This window comes from Chiloscyllium plagiosum, unplaced genomic scaffold, assembly GCF_037043375.1.
Source record: "Chiloscyllium plagiosum isolate Xiang-an unplaced genomic scaffold, Cpla_swu_hap1 HiC_scaffold_1, whole genome shotgun sequence".
Lineage (NCBI taxonomy): Eukaryota > Metazoa > Chordata > Chondrichthyes > Orectolobiformes > Hemiscylliidae > Chiloscyllium > Chiloscyllium plagiosum.
Window position 1 is genome coordinate 32992356 of NW_028270139.1, and position 23676 is coordinate 33016031.

The 23676-nt window shown below is 42.2% G+C and overlaps 1 protein-coding gene across 1 annotated transcript in view; it reads right to left on the minus strand.

The window, feature by feature from the left end:
- The window catches only part of cnot6l (CCR4-NOT transcription complex, subunit 6-like), a 94533-nt gene extending 78873 nt beyond the window's left edge, over window positions 1-15660 (minus strand). Inside the window, exon 1 of the mRNA XM_043696480.2 lies at window positions 15493-15660. The gene's annotated coding sequence lies outside the window, so the exon portion shown is untranslated. The remainder of the gene's footprint in view (window positions 1-15492) is intronic.
- Between the last annotated feature and the right edge of the window lie 8016 nt (window positions 15661-23676).

The window sequence follows — 23676 nt, forward strand, 5'->3', positions numbered from 1 at the left end:
GGCTCAAAAGGCAGAAGACAGAGGGTGGTGGGGGGATTTCAGGCTGGAGGCCTGTGACCAGTGGAGTGCCACAAGGATCAGTGCTGGGCCCTCTGCTTTTTGTCATTTACATAAATGATTTGGATGCGAGCATAAGAGGTACAGTTAGTAAGTTTGCAGATGACACCAAAATTGTAGTGGACAGCGAAGAGGGTTACCTCAGATTACAACAGGATCTTGACCAGATGGGCCAATGGGCTGAGAAGTGGCAGATAGAGTTTAATTCAGATAAATGAGAGGTGCTGCGTTTTGGGAAAGCAAATCTTAGCAGGACTTATAAAAGGTTTGTAGCTCAGGTTGAGGTTTAGGGTGTAGGTTTGCTCGCTGAGCTGTAGGTTTGATATCCAGATGTTTCATTACCTAACGAGGTAACATCATCAGTGGTGACCTCCAAGTGAAGCAAAGCTGTTGTCTCCTGCTTTCTATTTATATGTTGGTTTATATTCTAATTTCTGTTTATATGATTCCCCAAGAACAAATCACGACAAGCAGACCAAACACAGCCAGAAACCCTAACCACCTTACCATACATCAAAGAAGTTTCAGAAATGACAGCCAGACTATTAAGACCCCTTGGAACCCGGGTAGCACACAAACCCACCAACACTCAAAACAAAAACTAACAAACTTAAAAGACCCAGTACAACTCACGGACAAAACCAATGTCGTCTACAAAATTCCATGCAAGGACTGCCACAAACACTACGTAGGACAAGCAGGAAGAAAGTTAGCCACCAGGATACACAAACACCAGCTAGCCACAAAAAGACAGGACCCTCTCACCCTCGTAGCCCTACACCCTCGTAACCCCATCTGGACAAACACACAAATAGAAAGCAGGAGACAACAGCTTTGCTTCACTTGGAGGTCGCCACTGATGATGTTACCAAGCCAAATAATGAAATGTCTGAATATCAAACCTACAGTTCAGCGAGCAAACCTACACCCAAGGACGTATACACTTAATGGTAAAGTCCTAGGGAGTGTTGCTGAACAAAGAGACCTTGGAGTGCAGGCTCATAGTTCCTTGAAAGTGGAGTCGCAGGTAGATATGATGGTGAAGGCAGCATCTGGTATGTTTTCCTTTATTGGTCAGAGTATTGAGTACAGGAGTTGGGAGATCATGTTGTGGCTGTACAGGACATTGGTTAGGCCACTGTTGGAATATTGTGTGCAATTCTGGTCTCCTTCCTAACAGATCAACATTGTGAAACTTGAAAGGGTTCAGAAAAGATTCACAAGAATGTTACCAGGGTTGGAGGATCTGAGCTATAGGGAAAGCTGAATAGACTGGGGCTATTTTCCCTGGAGCATCAGAGGCAAAGGGGTGACCTTGGAGAGGTTTATAAAATCATGTGGGGCATGGATAGGATAAGTGGACAAAGTCTTTTACCTGGGATGGGGGAGTCTTGAACTGGAGGGCATAGGTTCGGAGTGAGAAGGGAAAGATATAAAACGGACCTCAGGAGCAACTTTCTCATGCAGAGGGTAGTGCATGTATTGAATGAGCTGCCAGAGGAACTGGTGGAGGCTAGTACATTTACAGCATTTAAAAGGCATCTGGATGGGTATATGAATAGGAAAGGTTTGGAGAGCCAAGTGCTGGCAAATGGGACTACGTTAGGATATCTGGTCGGCATGGACACATTAGACTGAAGGGTCTTTTTCTGTACTGAACATCTCCACGACTCTATAATTCTATAAAATGAAAGATAAAAATCAGCAAAGACAAAGAGTGGAATTTTCTCCTCCTTGGTGTACCGTGAGCAAATCGAGTAAACATGGAAAAAAAAGTGAAAGAGAAAATCAGGAAAAAGGAAACCAAGAAATCAGTATCTCAAAGCTAAGATTTATTACAATTTTGCCCTCAAGCCTTATGTGGCGACTTCAGAATCTCACCTTTGAGCAGCAACTAGCTTACTTCCACACATTTTTGTCTAACTGAAGCTCCAACACACCTGACTTGAATGTAACTTCAAATTCTCTTCTCCTTCCCAGAGAAACCGGATGGCACAAATCTCTGGCAAGTATACCAGAAGTGGCTGAAACTCACTGAATAGTTGTCCCCACCATCACTGGACTAGTGTATTACAATCAAGTCTCTGAATGCTTCATAGCCACCATCCTCCTTGACCCTTCATTTATCTAAGTTGGCATCGATGAACCACCAGCCTCACCAAATCATCGCAAATGGTTTCTGATCAATTCTGACCACACTGCAGCCCTTCAGTGCTACTTTAAAGCTCAGGTACAGCTGTGATTTGCATACTTAGGCAGGGTGTGTAGTGTGCAGGGACACTTACATCCACAAATCACACAGATGCACTGACTTTAAAAATCACATCTTATTCCAGTCCAAAGGTGCTTAACAGTTACAAAGTCACTTTCATGTCTTTGCAGTCCAGAGAGTGGGGCAGAGTCAGTCCCAGAGATCAAGTGCATGCACTCCAGGAATTATAGTTAGATCAATCAAGATGTTGGGGGAAACAAGTCCAAGTGTCAGGCCAATTTTTCCTGCAATGAGACAAAAAGGCTGGAATTGAGCAGGGTGGAAAGGGATGCAAGAGTAGTTTCTGGTGATACACAAATAGGAGAGATAGTGAGGTGTCCCCAGTGAGAAAATACAAAGCACAAAGGGCAGGAAGGCATTATGGAGGACGAGATGAATGAGAATGAGACGTGATCAATGAGAAAGGGACAGTTGTAGTCTATGAGCCTTGGTAACTGGCATGTGCTGTGGCAGATAACATGGAAACTGAAGATACTGATATTATGATTTCCAAAAGATAATTTACCAGAGTTCCCTATATAAAAAAAGTTTACAACACAAGAGGAGAGTTCATGATGTTAAGGCAATATTAGCTTAGACTGGGACTGGCCAATTCAAAGAAGACAGAACCATGATAAATTGGTTACTTTCAGGTTGGCAAGCTCCAACGAGTGAAATGCCACAGAATAAAATGGTAGCCTTCAATAATTTACAATTCATGTTAGCAACTTGAAGGCAAGGATCGACTTTTGCTGACCATATCAAAAAGAAGATGGAACCCATGATGCAAAGAGGACAAATAACCATCAAGAGATATAGATATTTTAAATGAGTATGTTAAAATAAAACAACAGTATAATGTGGGAAAATGTGAGGTTATGCATGTGCTGGAAAGAACTGGAAAGCTTGTCCTTAAACGAAGTCAGAGTCGCAGAGATATAAAGGACGGTGACATACGCTTGGGTCCAACTCATCCATGCTGACCAGGTATCCTAAATAAATCTAGTCACGTTTGCCAGCATTGGGTCCATGTCCCTCTTAACCTTTCCTAATTATATATCTAACCAGATGTTTCTTAAATGTTATAAATGTACCAGCCTTCACTACTTCCTCTGGCAGTTCATTCCATCCATGCATCCCCTCTGCATGAAAAAGTTGCCCTTAAGTCCCTTTTAAATCTTTCCCCTCCCATCTTAAACCTACACCCTCTATTTCTGGACTCCCCCTACTCTCAGAACCTTGTCTATTCATGCTACCCATGCCCCTCACGATTTTGTAAACCTCTAGAAGATCACCCCTCAACCTCCAATGCTTCAGGGGAAAAGCCCAGTCTATTCAGCTTCTCTATAATTCAAACCCTCCAACACTGGCAACTTCCTTGTGAAACTTGAAAGGGTTCAGAAAAGATTTACACCATCTGCACCATAACTGGGAGACCGGAATTGTACGCAGTATTCCAATACTGGCCTAACTAATGTTCTGTACAGCCGCAACATGACCTTCGAACTCTGAAACTCAGTGCACTGATGAATAAAGGCAAGCATACCAAACGTCGTCTTCACTATCCTATCTACCTGCGACTCCACTTTCAAGGAGCTATGAACCTGCACTCCAAGGTCTCTTTCTTCAGCAACACTCCCGAGGATCTTACCGTTAAGTGTATTAGTCCTGCCCTGATTTGCCTTTCCTCACAGCACCTCACATTTATCTAAATTAAACTCCATTTGCCACTTCTCAGCCTATTGGCCCACCTGATCAAGATCCCATTTACTCCGATGTAATATCCTTCACTGTCCACAACACCTTCAATTTTGGGGTCATGCAACTTACTAACCACACCTCCCATGTTCATATCTAAATCATTTATATAAAGTGACAAAAAGCAGTGGAACCAACACTGATCCTTGTGGCACATCGCTGGTCACAGGCCTCCAGCCTTAAAAGCAACCCTCCACCACCACACTATCTTCTCCCTTTCAGCCAGTTTGGTATCAAAATACTGAGTTCTCCCTCTATTTTGTGTGATCTAACCTTGCTAACCAGTTTACCATCAGGAACCTTGTCAAATGCCTTACTGAAGTCCATAACGATCACATCTACCACTCTGCCCTCATCAATCCTCTTTAAAAAAGACTCAATCATAATTTCCCTACACACAAAGCCATTGTGACTATCCTTAAGCAGTCCTTGCCTTTCCAAATACATGTAAATCCTGTCCCTCAGGATTCCCTCCAACAACTTGCCCACCACCATCGACATCAGGCTCACTGGTCTACAGTTCCCTGGCTTATCCTTACCACCCTTCTTAAAACAGTAGCACCACGTTAGCCAATCTCCACTCTTCCAGCACCTCACCTGTGATTATCGATGAGACACATATCTCAGCAAGGGACTCCGCAATCACTTCCCTAGCCTTCCACAGAGTTTTAGGGTACACCTGATCAGGTCCCATGGATTTATCCACCTTAATTCATTTTAAGATGCTCAGACCCTCCTCCTTGTAATATGGACATTTTAAGACATTGTTATTTATTTCCCCATGTTCTCTCTTTTCCATATTCTTCTCCACAGTAAACACTGATGCAAAATACTCATTTAGTATCTCCCACATCTGCCTTTCCACACATAAGTAGCCTTGCTTATCTTTAAGGGACCCTATTCTCTCCCCAATTACCCCTTTGTCCTCAAATGTATTCATGGAATCCCTTTGGATTCTCTTTTACCCTGTTTGCCAAAGCTATCTCATGTCCCCTTTTTGCCCTCCTAATCTCCCTCAAGTATACTCCCACTGCCTTTATAGTCTTCTAGGCAATCATTGATCTCTGCTATCTACACCTGACATATACTTCTTTCTTATTTTTAAGAAAAACCTCAATTTCTCTCGCCATCTAGCATTTGCTTTGGCTACCAGCCTTGCCCTTCACTCGAACAGGAATATACTACGTCTGGACTTTCGTAACCATATTTTTGAAGGCTTTCCACTTTCCAGCCATCCCTTCACCTGCAAAGATCCAGCTACAATCAACTTTTGAAAGTTCTTGGCTAATACCAAAATTGTCCTCCCTCCAATTTAGAACTTCAACGTTTAGATCCGGTCTATCCTCTTCCATCACTATTTTAAGAGCTAAATGAATTATGGTCACTAGTCCCAAAGTGCTTCCCCACTGACACCTCAGTCGTCTGCCCTGTCTTATTTCCCCAAGAGTTGGTCAAGTTTTGCACCTTTTCGGGTTGGTATATCTACATACTGCATGAGAACATTTTCTTGTACACATTTAAATTCCTCTCCTCGCCCCTAGTACTACAGTAGTCCCAGTCTATGTTTGGAAAGTTAAAATCCCCTACCATAACCACTCTATTATTCTTACAGATAGAGATCTCAGTTTCCTGCTGACTACTGGGGGGTCTGTTGGACAGCCATATGATGATCATCCCTTTCTTATTTCTCAGTTCCACCCAAATTACTTCCCTGGATGTTTTCTCAGGAATATTCCCCCCCCTCAAATACAACTGTAATGTTTTCCCTAGTCAAAACTGCCATCCCTACATCTCTTGCCCCCACTTTTCGAAACTTCCTATAACATCTATATGATGGAACATTAAGCTGCCAGACCTTTGCCTTCCTGAGCCATGTTTCTGTCATAGCTATGATATCTCAGTTCCATGTTCCCACATATCCAGAGTTCATCTGCCTTACCTGTTTGGCCTCTTGCATTTAAATAAATACAGTTTAAATTTATCAGTCCCACCTTACTCTCTGCTTTGTTCCTGCCTATTTGACTTACTCCTTTTCCCAACTGTACCAGTCTCAGACGGATCTCTTTCCTCACTGTCTCTCTGGATCTCAACCCCATCCCCCACTTTAAATCCTCCCAAGCAGCTCTAGCAAGTCTCCCCACCAGTACGCGAGTTCCCTTCCAATTCAGATGCAATCCATCCTTTTTACACAGGTCACTTCTACCCCAGAAGAGATTCCAATGATGCAAAATTACAACTCCTTTTCCTCTGCACCAACACCTTCACCATGCATTCAACTGCTCTATCCTCCTCATCCTACACTCACTAGTTCATGACACCAGGAGTAATCCAGATATCACTGTCCTTGGGGACCTACTTTTTAAAATTAGTGCCTAACTTCCTATATTTTCTCCTCAGAACCTCGTCCTTTTCCTCTTCCTATGTCCTTAGTTCAAGTGTGTACAATGACCTACTGTAAGTCCCTCTCCGTGGGAGAAAATTCTGTACTCTGAGATATCTGTGATCCTGGCTCTATGAGGCAACAGAGCTGAAAATGTGTTGCTGGAAAAGCGCAGCAGGTCAGGCAGCATCCAGGGAACAGGAGAATCGACGTTTCGGGCATAAGCCCTTCTTCAGGAATGAGGAAAGTTTGTCCAGCAGGCTAAGATAAAAGGTAGGGAGGAGGGACTTGGGGGAGGGGCGTCGGAAATGCGATAGGTGGAAAGAGGTCAAGGTGAGGGTGATAGATCAGACTGGGGTGGGGGCGGAGAGGTCAGGAAGAAGATTGCAGGTTAGGAAGGCGGTGCGGAGTTCGATGGATTTGACTGAGACAAGGTGGGGGGAGGGGAAATGAGGAAACTGGTGAAATCAGAGTTCATCCCTTGTGGTTGGAGGGTTCCTAGCCGGAAGATGAGGCACTCTTCCTCCAACCGTCGTGTTGTTGTGGTCTGGCGATGGAGGAGTCCAAAGACCTGCATATCCTTGGTGGAGTGGGAGGGGGAGTTGAAGTGTTGAGCCACAGGGTGGTTGGGTTGGTTGGTCCGGGTGTCCCAGAGGTGTTCTCTGAAACGCTCCGCAAGTAGGCGGCCTGTCTCCACAATATGGAGGAGGCCACATCGGGTGCCGAGGATGCAATAGATGATGTGTGTGGAGGTGCAGGTGAATCTGTGGCGGATATGGAAGTTTCCTTTGGGGCCTTGGAGGGAGGTGAGGGGGGAGGTGTGGGCGCAAGTCTTGCACCTCCTGCAGTTGCAGGGGAACGTGCCGGGCGTGGAGGTTGGGTTGGTGGGGGGGTGTGGATCTGACGAGGGAGTCATGGAGGGAGTGGTCTTTACGGAATGCTGATAGGGGAGGGGAGGGAAATATATCCTTGGTGGTGGGGTTCATTTGGAGGTGGCGGAAATGACGGCAGATGATGCGCTGTACATGGAGATTGGTGGGGTGGTAGGTGAGGACCAGTGGGGTTCTGTCCTGGTGGCGGTTGGAGGGGCAGGGCTCAAGGGCAGAGGAGCGGGAAGTGGAAGAGATGCGGTGGAGGGCATCGTCGACCACGTCGGGGGGGAAAATTGCGGTCCTTGAAGAAGGAGGCCATCTGGGTTGTACGTTTTTGGAACTGGTCCTCCTGGGAGCAGATGCGGTGGAGACGAAGGAATTGGGAGAATGGGATGATGTTTTTACAGGGGGCAGGGTGGGAGGAGGTGTAGTCCAGGTAGCTGTGGGAGTCGGTCGGTTTGTAGTAGATGTCCGTGTTGATTCGGTCGCCTGAGATAGAAATAGAAAGGTCGAGGAAGGGGAGGGAGGAGTCTGAGACTGTCCAGGTGAATTTGAGGTCAGGGTGGAAGGTGTTGGTGAAGTGAATGAACTGTTCAACCTCCTCGTGGGAGCACGAGGCGGCGCCGATACAGCCATCGATGTAGCGGAGGAAAAGGTAGGGGTGGGGCCAGTGTAGTTGCGGAAGATGGACTGTTCCACATATCCTACGAAGAGGCAGGCATAGCTGGGGCCCATGTGGGTGCCCATGGCTACTCCTCCATCGCCAGACCACAACAACATGACAGTTGGAGGAAGAGCGCCTCACCTTCCGCCTAGGAACCCTCCAACCACAAGGGATGAACTCGGATTTCACCAGTTTCCTCATTTCCCCTCCCCCCACCTTGTCTCAGTCAAATCCATCGAACTCAGCACCGCCTTCCTAACCTGCAATCTTCTTCCTGACCTCTCCGCCCCCACCCCAGTCTGGCCTATCACACTCACCTTGACCTCTTTCCACCTATCGTATTTCCGACACCCCTCCCCCAAGTCCTTCCTCCCTACCTTTTATCTTAGCCTGCTGGACAAACTTTCCTCATTCCTGAAGAAGGGCTTATGCCCGAAACGTCGATTCTCCTGTTCCCTGGATGCTGCCTGACCTGCTGCGCTTTTCCAGCAACACATTTTCAGCTCTGATCTCCAGCATCTGCAGACCTCACTTTCTCCTCTATGAGGCAACAGACCATTATGTCTCATTGTCTGTCTGTGCCTCTGAGTATAGAGTACCCGATCAATCACCTGGAAGCTAGTAAGCACCTCATCACTTCAGAGCCAGTCTTGGTACCAGAAACCTGTCTGTCAGTGCTACATTCCCCTGAAAGCCAGTCACCCCCTACATTTTACAAAACAGCGTACATGTTTGAGGTGGGCATAGCCACAGGAGAGTGCTGCACGAACAGCCTCCCTCACCTACCTTTCCGAGAGGACACCCATCTCCCTCCCTGCAACTGCCATCCATTACACCCCCTTGCTCCTGTAGATTCCTCACTGCCTCGAACTGCTGCTCCAACCGATCCATCTGATTCGACAGGATTCACAACCAAACACTTCCCGCAGACATAATTATCAGTAATGTGGAAATTCTCCCTCATGTCCCACATCAAACAAGAAAAGCACATCACTCTACCAAAGGCCATTTTTGCACCTATAGAAAAAGACTACAGAAAACTGTGGTTCAATAAAGGATCTGGATTCCCTTAAACATGAATCATTAAAAATGTTAACTGGCAGATATACAGCAAGAGGAAAGAAAGTGGTTTGTTAGTCTTTGGACAGGGAAATAAAGTGTAAATTTACCAAAGTCCTGTTACACTAAATATGGCACTAATGAGACCAAGAGCACGGTTATGGTCTCATTTTTTTTTAAAAAAGGGGATATAATCAGAGTGGAGTCAGTTCAAACAAATTTCACAAGGTTGATTTCTTGGAAAAATGGGTTACCTTATGAGGAAACATTGAGTTGGTGGAGCTAATATTGTTTCAATGGGAATCAGTTAGCTGACTGGCTGGGTGGCAAGGCAGAAGTGACACCAACAACGTGGATTTGATTCCAACACCGACAAGCTCATCATGTGGGTTCTGTCTTCTCAAACTTGCCTTTCATTTAAGATGTGGTGACCCTTTAGTTACATTCACTGCCAGTTATCACTCTCAAATCAGAAGAGAGCAGCCCTATGGTCCTCTGGGACGATGCTAACTACTATTTGTTTCAATAAGGAATAAGCAAGATCCTGAGTGAGCTTAACAGCATTGACAGCCTCATGAAACAATCCAGAATTTGGGTGCAGAGCTTCAGGATAAGGAATTTCCCAGGAAAGATGGCAGCGAAAAGGAATTTTTCTCTCAAAGTTGTGTTAATCTCACAAAATTTTCTATTGCAGAAAACAATGAAGGCTGGGTTGTTCAGTACGTACAGGTTAGGTTCGGCAGATTTTTTATTTGCAAGGGTCAAAGGGTATGGGAGCTGAAAATGTGTTGCTGGAAAAGCGCAGCAGGTCAGGCAGCATCCAAGGAGCAGGAAAATCGACGTTTCGGGCAGGAGCCCTTCTTCAGGAATTCTTCAGCGCTTTTCCAGCAACACATTTTCAGCTCTGATCTCCAGCATCTGCAGTCCTCACTTTCTCCTCAAAGGGTATGGGAGACAAGCACAAAAGTCGATTTAAGGTTGGAGCAGATCAGCCATTATCTGTTGAGATACCAAATGGCCTGTTCCTGCATCTATTTCTCATGTTCTTAAAATATGTGATGAAGTGTGTATAACACATTATATTTTAAAATTCAAAACAAAAAAAAGAGAAAGATGGATAGGAGTCATGTGAAAAACGTGAACATACTTTTTTAAACAGGTCAGAAAGTCGGCTGAAACAGTGACTCGAATGCATCAACTCCAAGAAACAAAACCCTTAAAATGATTTGTGTGAGAGTGTGTGTGAGTGAGTGAGTCACAACCAGTTTTACAGACAGATAATACAAAAAAATGGATGGGAAGGCAAGTGAATCAGGTAGAGTCTATGGAGGGACACAGGTTAAGTGAGTGTGCAAAAACTTGGCAGATGAAAGATTATGTGAGAAAATGTCAAGATATGTGCTTTGATAGGAAGAGTAGAGGAATTAAACGTTTCCTAATTGGAGAAAGACTACCGAAAGCTTCAGCACAGAGAGAACTGGGGGTCTTCATGCATAAATCACACGCAAGCATCCAAGTTTACCAGGTAATAGCAAAGACAAATGGACTGTTGGCCATTATTTCAAAGGTGAAACTTTATTGCTGGAACAGCACAGCAGGTCAGGCAGCATCCAGGGAACAGGAGATTCGACGTTTCGGGCACAGGCCCTCTATTTCAAAGGGAATGGATTATAAAAATAGCGAAGTCTTGTTAGAATAAACGAGTCAGACCACACCCAGAAGACTATAACTAATGCTGATGCCCTCATCGAAGCAAAGAAATACTGATATTTTAAATTAGTCCAGAGTAGGTTCACCAAGCTGATTTTATGAAGAGAAGCACTGAGTTGGTTGGACTTGTTCTCATTCGAGTTCAGAAGAATAAGAGTCAACCTTATTGGAACATACCGATTCTCAAGAGGTTTGAAAGGGAGGATGCAGAGAGGTTGTTTTCCCCTTCTGCGGGAGAATGGAGGTGAACCATCAGTGGCAAATGGAATTCAACCCAACTAACTGTGAGATGATGCATTAGGGTAGGACAAACAAAGCAAAAGGAACATGAATGTGAGGACCTTGGGAGGTATCGAAAACCAGAGGGACCTTTGTGAGTGGGTTCTCCTAAGCTATCAGGACAGGTGGACAACATGATACGTCAATAAGATAAATGGCATACCTACCTTTATTTGTCAAAGCAGAGAGTTCAAGGTCAGGGAGGGTATGTTGAAAATGCATAAAATGTTGGTTACGCTTGAATATTATGTGCAGTCACATTATAGGAGATATGCATTTGCACTTGAGAGGATGCATAGGAGATTTACAAGGATGTTACCTGAGCTGGACAGGTTTAGTTATGGGGAGAAAGTGAATTGACTGGGTTGTCTATCTTTGGAGTAGAAAAGATGGGGGCAGGGGAAGTTATGATGGAGATCTGGACAATTATGAGGGGCACAATCAGGGTCAACTGGTAGGAACTTGTCCCCTTGGAGGGAGCACCAGAAGACAGAGACTTAAGTCAATGTGATTTAGAGAGGATGTGAGAACTTTTTTCATCCAGATGGTGATGGAAATCCAGAACTCACTGCCTGCAAGAGTGATAAAAGCAGAAACCCTCATAATATTTTAGTAGTATTTAGATGCACACTTGCAATGCCAGGGCATACAAGGCTATGGACCAAAGGTTGAAAATTGCGATTGTAATAGTTAAATGGTTGATTTTCCCCCAGTGCAAACTCAATGAGGCAAATGGCCTTCTTTTGTGCTCTAAATAAACCTCAAATGACTTGAGGGCATAATCTCAGAATAAGGGGTCACCCATTTAAGACAAAGATGGAGGACTTTTGTTTTGCTCTCAACAGGTACTGAATCTGTGGAAATCTCTCTTTACCACAGAAGGCTGGATCATTTAGTATATTTAAGGTTGAGACAGAGTTTTAATTAGCTGGAGAATCAAGGGTTATGGCAAATGGCAAGTGGGGTTGAAGATTGTCAGATCACCCTTGATCTCATGGAATGGTGGAGCAGATTTAATGGATGAATCTAAAGCTCCGTGGTCTAGAATCCCCACAGTGCAGAAAAAAGACAATCAAGTCCACACCAACCCTCTGAAGAACAACCTACCCAAATCTAAACCCACACTATCTCTGTAGACCTACATTTCCCCATGGCCAAGCCAACTAACCTGCACATTTTTCTACCACAGGAGGAAACTAGAGCACCCAGTGGAAACCCATACAGATATGAGGAGTCTGTGCTGGAATCGAACCTTGGTCCTTGATGTTGAGGCAGCAGTGCTAACCAGTGTACCACCACACCACCCAGCAGAGCTTTGACTACAATAAGTTCAAGGCCTTACTCAGAAAAGAAAAATTAACAGTGTAGTTCAAAACAGAGAACAACTCTTCCCGCAAAGGAGTAAAGTTTTTTTATTCAAATGAGTCACCCTCACCAAAGTATTGTAGCTTGCGGAGCTTCCATTCAATCAGGTTAAAAAGCTCCGAATGGGGTAATATAAAAAAAAAACTGCAAACAATTGACAGAAACCTAAATAGAGGGCAGAAACTTATTAAATCCAAATCATATTGTCCATGGTGATGATGCACCTCAGCCCCTGCAGTGTCCACAGGTTGCTAAAGGCATCTATCATGTCAGTGAGCACTGCACGTTCCTTCACAATGGACATCCAAGTGTAGATATAACCATAAAAGAGGGGAAGACAGTCAGGTACAATGACCCTCTCCATGGCCTACTGCCAGGACCTGTTAACTGCCTCTTTGGTCTGACTCAGGAGCAGACCTGTGAGGATGCTCTATAAGCATTCCACCTAACCCCACACAGGGTGCCCACATAACAGGAACATGGGGTTGAAGTGCAAAAATTTAAGAGCAGACTCTTCAAAACTAAAAAAAAAGGCTGCAATGGAAAACATTCAACATAAGTGTGAAAACTGTTTTGCTCAGACCATAAAAACTAAGTACGGCCTGGCATCCAACATACTTGCTAAGGTTGCGTGCAGCATTCATCATCCCAGATCCACGATGGAAAAAATGGAAGGACTCTGGATGTTAAATCACATTGATGTGGACCCACAATCATGCATAGGTCAGATGATTTCCTTTCCTAAAGGATATGAATGAACCACATGGGGTTTTATGACAATTGACAGATTACATGCTGACCATTAAACTAGCTTTTAATTTGAATTCAAATGTCACCATCTACTATGATGGGATCCAAACTCCTGGCCCCAGAATATGAGCCTGGGTTTCTGGACTTACTAGTCCAGCGATATAACCACTACATCACCACCACGCCCTTATGAAGCTTCTAAACTTGGATAGCTTTGACGGAAATCTTAGAGTTGTTAGAACGGAAAGCTAACCAGAACGGTTAAAGGCTCATATTCGCAAGCTTAGAAAGGAGTTACAAAACTGTATCTGCTGTCCAAGAAAGATTTTGGGAGAATTCAGTTAAGTGAAAACTTAAGACTTCAGCTTGGAGTGACCTTTTTGCGAAATTAAGGATCTGGAAAAGGATAATGTTAGTGAACAGGTTGAAACTTAATTTTGCCATTGTAAGATCTAAGACAGTTATATCTCAAATTTATTGCATGAAAGAAATAAAAACTATATTCTATTAATAACATAGAACAACAGTGCTAGTGCCTCACAGATAAAGTCACCATAGCCCTACCGGACCACAGCGTTGCTCTCTCTCTCATTAGAGTTAAATGACTGGTGGCGATTCAAACTGAGGGTCAACACACCTCAGCTGAAGGAAGAGGTTGAGAAGGACAACTCTTCATGGTAACCACAGCTAGTGCAGGAATTGTATTAGCATTACTCTGCACTGCAAACCAACTGAACTAACCACCCCACCCCAAAATGAGTAATCACCATGATCAGCAATCACAAAATTACACAAAGCAAAGTTTCCTTCCCAAATCTGACTTGTCCAGTAGGACAATCAACTGGGATCTTAACAAATGCACACAGTTCTAAAGTACCTCCTGGTTCATGCACATAAGCTCTTGAATCTGAGCGCGAGTACAAAAACATATGAAATCTTGGGTGTCATTAAGTGACATATCAAATACAAACATATTCAGCAAACTTTCCATACCTAGAAAAATAAATTGCCAAGATCCCAGCTGCAGCACTGTATTTAATTCTAGTTGCCAGAAGTTAATAAGGAACTGAAAGTCCTTCACAGAATGCAGGAGAAATTTCCCAAGATGATTCAATGTATGAAGGATTTTTATTAGAATATTACATAGGAGGAGCTAGGGTTGTTCTACTTGGAGCAGAGAAGAGTGAGGAAACGGGAGGAAATTTACAGCTATACAAGGCTTATAAAGAGGCAAAAATATGCAGTGCTCATGAACTGATCATACAAAGTTCAAGGGACACATATTTAAAGTTTCACCAAGACACAATAGGTTGAGAGAAAGATCTCAAAAAAACCCAATCGGAAATGACCTGGAAGTTTGCATTCACTATAATACCAAAACAATAACAAGATATTATTTCAAAAAGGTGTATTTGAAGAAATAAAATTTGAAAATCTCCAGGAATACAACAAGTAAAGAGAACTAACTGAACTGTTGGAGAACCAGCACAAACTCAACAGACCAAATGTTGTCCTTCAGTACTACAATGACTCCAGGTGCAACACTGAAAAATATTATATATTCAATATTCAAAACACAATGCAATGGTAAATATTACTTTCAAATTTTCAAACAATTACGAGTGGAATGCAGGTCATTGGTTTTAAGTCAGGCTGATAAGTGTATAATATGTAATGCAATTAAAATTGGTTATTACTGTGGAGAAATTTCTCAGCATCAAGAAGAAAATTCAGTATAAATTTCACATCCCCCTCCCTTTTATTCTCTACTTTTTCTTCTGCATGAATGCTTCACGAAATAGACAGGAAACAACATCTCACTTAAAACCTTGAAGCTCTCCACCAAAGGGCCCACAACACAAGCAAATCAAACTCTAAAACTTGCTGGCTAAAAATAAAAAAAAGTTTTCCCCTATCACAAATACATCGTCGATTGAATTTCCAGCTTTTAAAAGTGGAACTCTGCACATCTACAGAGCGAAAGGTTCTGATCGCGACTCAAACATTAAGATAAAAGAGAATGCCTGAACTTCACCACCAAAATAAGTCATTTCCGAACCTCCCGCAACAAAAACCCCAATCGCTACCTTTCCTGGTCCCGTTCACGATGAGTGCAGACCCTAAGGTTCCCGTTTCCTTCGGCCAGCAAAAGGAGAACGCACGGATTCAAACCCCAGGGATCCGCGATAGGCTAAGGCCATCGCGCCGGCCCGGCCCTCCCACTCTCCAACGCTCCGGGGCCTCGCTCACAGGCCTGGGCATTACCTCAACCGCCAGCAGGCCGCGGACAGGGCCCAGGCGGCAGCTCCCTGTCACCGAGAAGCTCAGGCCCAGCTCATAGACTCACCTCCAGCCCGAGCGGCGCTCACATCTCTCCGGAGATGCGGCGCTGGAGAGACCGAGAGACACCAACGCCGCCGCCCCCCCCGCCAGCGAGCGATCCGACTGCTGATTCTCCCCCGCCACAATCAGCACCACCACCCGGAGCCAAGCGAACTCACTGAACCCCTGTCATGGCCCTGCCTTCCACCGACCGCCTCCCTCACACCAGCTGCTGCACAACACAGCGTGTGCACTATATATACAAATGTGATCTATAACGTTTGTGCAATATATATGTACCACATGTGCACAGTATACACAACATGCAAGATATACAAATTTGCACTATTGATACCATCTATATGACGTCATTTCGACAATGTAAACAATTTATATACTCCGTGCAAAAATAGTGGTCACTAAATACAAACATACTGTATTCAACGTACAGTATCCAGACATAATCGTAAAATATTTACAATACAAAGGCCAATCAGCCCATAAAACCTAACCCAGTTTAGGAAAAAATGGGGAATCAACATACAACATAAGAGTAATGCATTCTATTTAGCCTAGTGAACTATGCAGTGTATAATACTAAATTATATGGTGGGATAACTATATATACATTGCAAAATACAATGTCCAAAATAAGTGTAATGACATTCACCACATATAATGAATAGTACAGCACATATTTTGTGTGCATTGTGTACGCAATATTTACCACATACACTCTGTTCATAATGCAGTGCGCTTTCTATTGTTCACATTTATTATTTTTGTAATATATTCATTGTACGTAAGAAATTTGCACAGAATGTAGCATTTACAATATGTACAGAGAGCACAACATATGCTTATACTATAGAAAAGAAACATTTCAATCCACTTCAAAACATGTAATTATAGATAATAGATGACAAACAAAAAAAAACTTATTCGGACGAGTGACCAAAAGTTTAGTTCAAAAGGTACTTTCATGGAATCTTGAAGTTAGGGGTATAAGGAAGAAAGCATGAGTTTAGTGTGGGAATTTCAAATTGTGAGGCAGGGAGAGCTGAAAGCACAGGTGCCAATTGTGGTGGAAATGGAAAGAGATGTATTAACAGCCAGAGTTAAGGAGGTAGAGCTCCTGAAAGGTTAAGATCTGGAGGAGATAGAGAAAAATAAGGATAAGTAAAGTATAAATGTTTTAAAATTGAGACATTAATGACAAGGTATCAATGAGCACAGATGTGATAGGTATTCAGGATTTCATAAGGAGTAACATACAAAAATCATACTTTTGAAATAGATCAAAATCTGGAGAATGGAATGTCAAGAACATATTCCTCCAGCGTTGACCTAATTCCTTTCCCTGACAATTGTCTGAGGCTGAACTAGTCTGTTTCATATTTGATCCCAAGAGGTGTTTTCAACCAGATATCCACATCATGATCAAAACTACTTCTGTCCACTTCCAGAGTATTGACCAATTCTGTCCTCTCTACTTATCTGCTTTGGGTCAACAGCCCAAATATTGTCTCTGCCATTTATAATCCAGTTTTATTTATAATGCTCCTGTGAAGCTACTTGACATGTTTTAAAATGTTAAATGCATTATAGAAATATAAGTGTTTATGTTGTTGTTGCAGGCCTGGATGTAATCAAAGCAGTGAGAGGCTTTTCCCAGTTGTTGAGCAGATCAAGGGAAAATTCAAATGATTAGTAGGTGGAGATAGTCTTTGTGATGGGGAGGATATGGAATGAAAGCTAATCTCAATGTGAAATAATATACTATGATTGTAAGCAGTCTGGTTACTGTTTCAGCATAGCCAAGGTGGGGAATGGAACAAGCGACCCAGTTCCTAGAGGAGGTCATGAATATGTCTTCCCAATACAGTCGGTTCTGCTACAACTTGTGTTCCTTCAATGTGAATTGGCTATAACGCAATTGACGATTTTGGACCATTATTTCCTGACATGTATTGGCTATAATGTGAAATTTCTTGACATGTATTGGCTATAATGTGATTCTGGTCCCATTAGTTTACATGGTGCTATTATTACGCAATCTTCTTACTTAGCGGGATTGCACAGGAACAAAACTATTGCACTATATCAGAACAGACTGTACTTAGTTTGAAATGATACATCCAGAATTGGCCTTTAAGTAATCCTACAGTCGAGTCAAGCCCCTGCCAATCAGATTTCTGTCCCTTCCACAATGCTAAATGGGGCTCTTCTATCAAAGTCACAAATGACATTCTATGTGATTTATAAAGGTAAACTTTGTCTCCACAACATTCTTAGCATTTCTCCAGCCTTTGGCAGAGAATAGTCTGCTCAACTGTGCTAAAGTTTCCCCACTGTTGTCCAGCAGGACTGAAATGCTCCTACTTAGTTTAATTCTTATTTACCTAATCATACTTGGACAATCATTTGCAATGACTTTGTTTTGTACTCCTACACTGATACTTCTGGTGATCCCCAAGAATTTATCCTTGGCACCCTCCTTTATTTCAGCCACACACTATCCCCCAGCAACACCAAAGTATTAGTTTCAATCGTACATTAACAATCTACCTCTACCTCAGCACATTTTCCCTCAACTCCTCCACTATTACGAAATGATCAGATTGTTTATTCAACAGCCAGGGCTGATTGAAAAAGAATACCCCCTTATTTTTAAATATTGAAAAGACTGGATCCAGTATTTTTTATGCAAACTCCAAACCCCAACTACTGACTCCACATGGATTAACCAAGCTATTCACAAACTTAGTCATATTTAATCCTAAAATGAGCTGCCAAACTCATACTTCTACAGTCATTAAAACTACCAATTCCCCCTCGATAACATCACCTGAGTTCACCCATCTCAGCTAATCTGGTGCTGACACCCTCATTCAACTCTAGACTATTCCAAAGCATTGCTGGTTGGTTACACACATCCTTCCTTCTTAAACCTGAGCTAATCTGAAGCTCAACAACCTGTGTCTTAATTCATAGTAATGTCCTGTTCACCGATCACTTCTATTCCCTAAACATTTCCATAATCTAATCCAATATCATCTTTAAGACATATATTAAAACCTACCACTTTGCAGGGCCCAAGCCGGAGAACATGAGTTATGGTGCTATTTCTGGCCTGGGCCCACTGGCAAACTGGAAACTGTACCTCACCAAAGTACAGAAGCGCCAACCCAGACACAAATACAGAAACCACAACATGATCTAAGCACAATAAGCTCCAGCAACAATCCAAGCACAACAGCCCTAACTCACAAACAGTGACCCCACCTCCCTGCAGTGGCCCTGTGACTCCCAGCCTTGCCCTTGCCTCAGGCTGCCCTCCCACATCTAACTTTACCCTCCAGGACCCAGTCCCACCCTGACACAAGTACAGTAACTCCACTCCGCCAACACTAGCCCAGTGGGGGGGCCTCCTAGAGCCTCAAGCCCACATTCTTGGGTCCCAATGTACCCCCAGCCTGCAGCCAGCCCCCTCGACTCAACTCGGGCTCTGCCATTTGGACCAAACCATTTTTCATGAAACCTGATAACTCCATTTTATTGTCATAGATTATTTTATAATGTTACTGTGAATTTTCTTAGACTATTTCATTACAATAAAAGGGCTATATAAATGTAATGTTGTTGTTAAATTTCAAACCAACGTCATAATTTCACTTACTTCCACTGTTGTGCCATTGTTCACTACTACCTCTACTTCATACCCTCTAAAATCTTTTTTGCCCTGTTTTTCTACCTTTGCTGCCTCTAAAGCAGGTCTGAAGATGGTATAGGTGTAATTTATAAGGTTGACAAGGCTGGTGTGTTATTCTGTGATCTATGAGTACAAAGTGACATTAGACACAATGCAGAGAGGAACTTGTAACAGAACCCTAATTTGTGATTTTGGGTAAGTATAAAGATATGGATCTAAAATGAAGAATGAAAATAATTTAACCAGGGTTAAAAATATGAGGTTATACATTTGAAACTATTTTATTATTATAAATTAAATTATTTCAAGTTCTAAATTTTATTTTTCATAAACTTAGCAAGTTATTAATAATCAGGCACATAGCAGGGTACCTCTTCTCTGTTAAATATATACCCTGTTCCATGTGGAAACTCCAGGAAGCTTCTCATATCTATGTCAACAATATGAGTAGGAAATGTTGTCAGCCTGGGAGCTTGAGCTCCAGATTTTGATACTTGAGCAGTAGCTCAGGTCACTTTGATGCATCCACTTATCTGACGGCTATCGGGATAACATGTTTCCAGTAGCGGTCATCCCACATCTTATTATCGGGAGGTAGAAAAGGAATAGATGAACCCTATATAGACAAGGAGAACCAGGCAGGGAATGCATGAAATTATTAAGTACATTTCTCTCTCTCTCTAACATTTCTTGGTGAGCACAATGGTTTCTTTTGCAATTGCCAAACACCAAAAAAGACTATGAAATAAGAGAATATAATGTTTGCTAAAGGTACAAAAGCAAGAAGAGATAGGTAATAAAAGATAGGCAAAGGGACTAAAATAGAAGCATACACTTGGAAGCAGAAGGAAACTTCATTTGCTGATGAACGGCTTATGCCTCGGATGCTACCTGACCTGCTGTGCTTTTCCAGCACCACACTCTCGACTTGGAAGCAGAGTCATTTCCCAAGTACTAAAATAAGTATATTGTATCTGTCTTTATCAGGAAGGAGGATAAAACCAAAGTCATAGTAAGTAAGGAAATAGTTGAGATTGGCTAATAATTGATGAAAAGTACTGTTTAAAACGGCTGGCTCTACTTAAAGTAGATAAGCTTCAAGGTTCAAATGGCAACTGTCCGAGGATGCTTGGCAAATCAGCTGGAAATTACAGAAGCACTGACCAGAGTCTTTCAGTCACTTTCGATACAGAAATGGTACCGGGGACTGGAGAATTGAAAAGTTTTACTCTTGTTCACAAAAGGGTGTAAAGATAAAAGCAGCAACTACAGGTGAACTTCAGTTCGAGAGTAGCCTTTAGAAATTATAATCCACACAAAATTATCAGTGATGTCAAGTAAAAAAGCCTTCCGAAAACATCAGTTCAGCCATGAGTATTGTGCCCAATTCTGGGCATTATGGTATATAGGTGTGAAAGGCCTTAGAGAATCATACAGCACAGAAACGGACCCTTCAGCCCAACCAGTCCATGCTGGTCATAATTCCAAACTAAACTAGTCCCATCTGCCTGTGCTTGGCCCATAAGCATCCAAATGTTTCTTATTCATATACTTATCCAAATATCTTTTAAGCATTGTAACTATACCCACATCCACAATTTCATTCCACACAAGAACCATACTCTGTGTAAAAACAGTGCCTCTCATGTCTTATTTTGAAATGATTCTCCTCTCACCTTAAAAATATGCCCCTAGTCCTGAAATTCCCCATCCTAGGGTAAAAAAAAACTGCCATTCACCTTATCTATACTCCTCATGAATTTATAAACCTCTGTAAGGTCACCCTTCAAACTCCTATACTCCAGTGAAAAACATCCAGCCTATTCAGCCTCTCCTTGTAACTATAACCTTCCAATCCTGACAACATCATGGTTCATCATTTCTGAACCCTCTCCTGTTTAATAATATCATTCCAACAATAAGATGATCAGAATTGGACACAGTACTCCAAAAGAGGCCGCACCAATGTCATGTCCCAATTCCTATACTTAAAGGTCTGAGCAATGAAGGGAAGCATGCTATATGCCTTCTTATCCACCTTGTCTACATGTGATAATCTTCTATGTATAAAGGCCACCATTTAGATTCATAGAAAAATAGAGATGTACAGCAAGGAAACAGACCCTTTAGTCCAATTCGTCCATCCCAAACAGATAGTCTAACCTAATCTAGTCCCATTTGTCAGCACTTGGCCCAAATCCTTCTAAAATATGGGTGGCACGGTGGCTCAATGATTAGTACTGCTGCCTCACAATGCTGGGGCTCATGTTCAATTCCCACCTCAGGTGATTGTCTGCGTGGAATTTGCACATTCTCCCTGTGTTTGTGTGGGTTTCCACCCAAATTCCAAAAGATGTGCAGGTAAGGTGAATTGGCCATGCTGAATTGCCCATAGTATTAAGTGCATTAATCAGGGGTAAATGGAGAGAAATAAGTCTGGGTGGGTTCATCTTTCGAGAATTGGTGTGCACTTGTTGGGCCAAAGGGCTTGTTTCCACACTGTAGGGAATCTAATCTAAACACTTCCTATTCATAAACCCATCCAGATGCCTTTTATGCTGTAATTGTACCAGCCTCCACGACTTCCTCTGGCAGCTCATTTCTATACACACCACCCTCTGTGTGAAAACGTTGCCCCTAGCAGCCTTTTATATCTTTCCCCTCCCACCCTAAACCTATGCCCTCGAGTTCAGGACTCCCCCACCCCAGGTAAAACACCTGAGATGACAAAAAAGATTTGCTTGAAGGAAACAAGAATGAGGGGCTTTAGTTGTCGATAAAAATTAGAGAAACCAGGCATGTTCATCTTAGAGAGATAAGGTTGAAAGGAGATTTGATAGAATTGTTCAAAATTATGTGAGGTCTTTCCAGAGAAAATGTTTCCAGTGGAAGACACAACAAAATGATTGTCAAAAAAAAATCTTTTATTTACATTGGTTACATTGTGTTCTGTCATGTGGCACAATCATGATTTTGTACTTATATCAACTTTTTCAGTACAAAAGCAGGCTATTTGCCCATCATTCCTGTGCCTGATCTTTAAACTCATGCAACAATTTAACCCCAGATCCTTGCTCTTTCTCTCAAGCCTAAAATGTTACTCCATTTTAGGATATTTGTTTCCTTTTGAAAGTTAGAGAAACTATTTCCACTAACCTGGCATGCAGACATCCTAAATATGAGCAAATAAAAACTCTACACCCCCCACACCTCCCTCATAGCAGGAAATGTTATCCCGTAAACTCATACTTTATCTTTGGAACTTAAATCTAAAGCAGAATTACTTTCATTAGAAAGTTTCTTTCTTATTTAATTTTCAAGAATTTCTCGCAAGAGTTAATTTCTCTTACAGAAATAATGTACTGAGGTAGTTTAAAATCTGGAAGAAAAACAAAAAATGCTGGAAATACACAGCGGGTCTGGCAGCATCTGTCAAGAAAAACAAAGTTAATATTTCAGATCTAATCAGTTCTCATAAAAGGTCACAAACTCAAAATATTATTTTTCATGATTTCTATTACGAAAGGTCAGTTGATCAGACATTGTTTCCCTGCTTTGTCTTTTTGTGCAATACTCAGTTGATAAAATTAGCACCGAATTTTAACATAATAACTTGACTGTAAATCATAACTATTACCTTGCACATTTTACACTTGTAGTTGCTCCACGACCAGCATATTGTCATTTGAAGTTGAAATTATATGCAAGATACTAAAGCAAATTCAGACAAACTGGATTGACAATAAAGTCCAACAGCTTATGTAATTCCTATGTGTAAACAAGGATCATTTCAACTGAGTTGCTAACAGTAGTGACTGGAGGATCAGTTGAAGTTGTAACAAGGAATTTGAAGTTGTCAAAATTCCATTGTATTTTCTGCAATATCTGTATGGACCTGTGCTGTACTTGTTGGTTTTTACTTATAGATAATTTATGAATGAAGTGTATTTTTAAAATAAAATATTGTCTCTTCCAGAGACATCTCTCCAGAATGTGGGAGGCCTGGCCAAAGTATCAAGTTCAAAAACATTGTTATTATTTACACGTAGTGTTATAATCTCAATTAGCAGTATCTCTCCAGCACTATATGATCCAGTTGTCCTTGGAAAACGACATGTATGATTAGTAAAGATACATTGATGGAATATATATAATTAATTTAATTATGATGGTCATTTTCCTACTGTATAGCACTTGCTTTAATTTGAATTATTTGCTTATTTTTAATGTCCCCAAGAAGGACGCCTATCGTATACGTTTTATGTTTCCAACTGAAAAACAGGTCTCTTTCAATATATAATTTCAGTGGAATCACACTGTAAACTTTTGCTATAAATTCTGCGTCTTACGATCTCATACTCCACAGCCACCTGATGAAGGAGGAGCGCTCAGAAAGCTAGTGCTTCCAAATAAACGTGTTGGACTGTCACCTGTTGTTGTGTGATTTTTAACTTTGTCCACCCCAGTCCAACACCGGCGCCTCCGAATCTTGTTGAA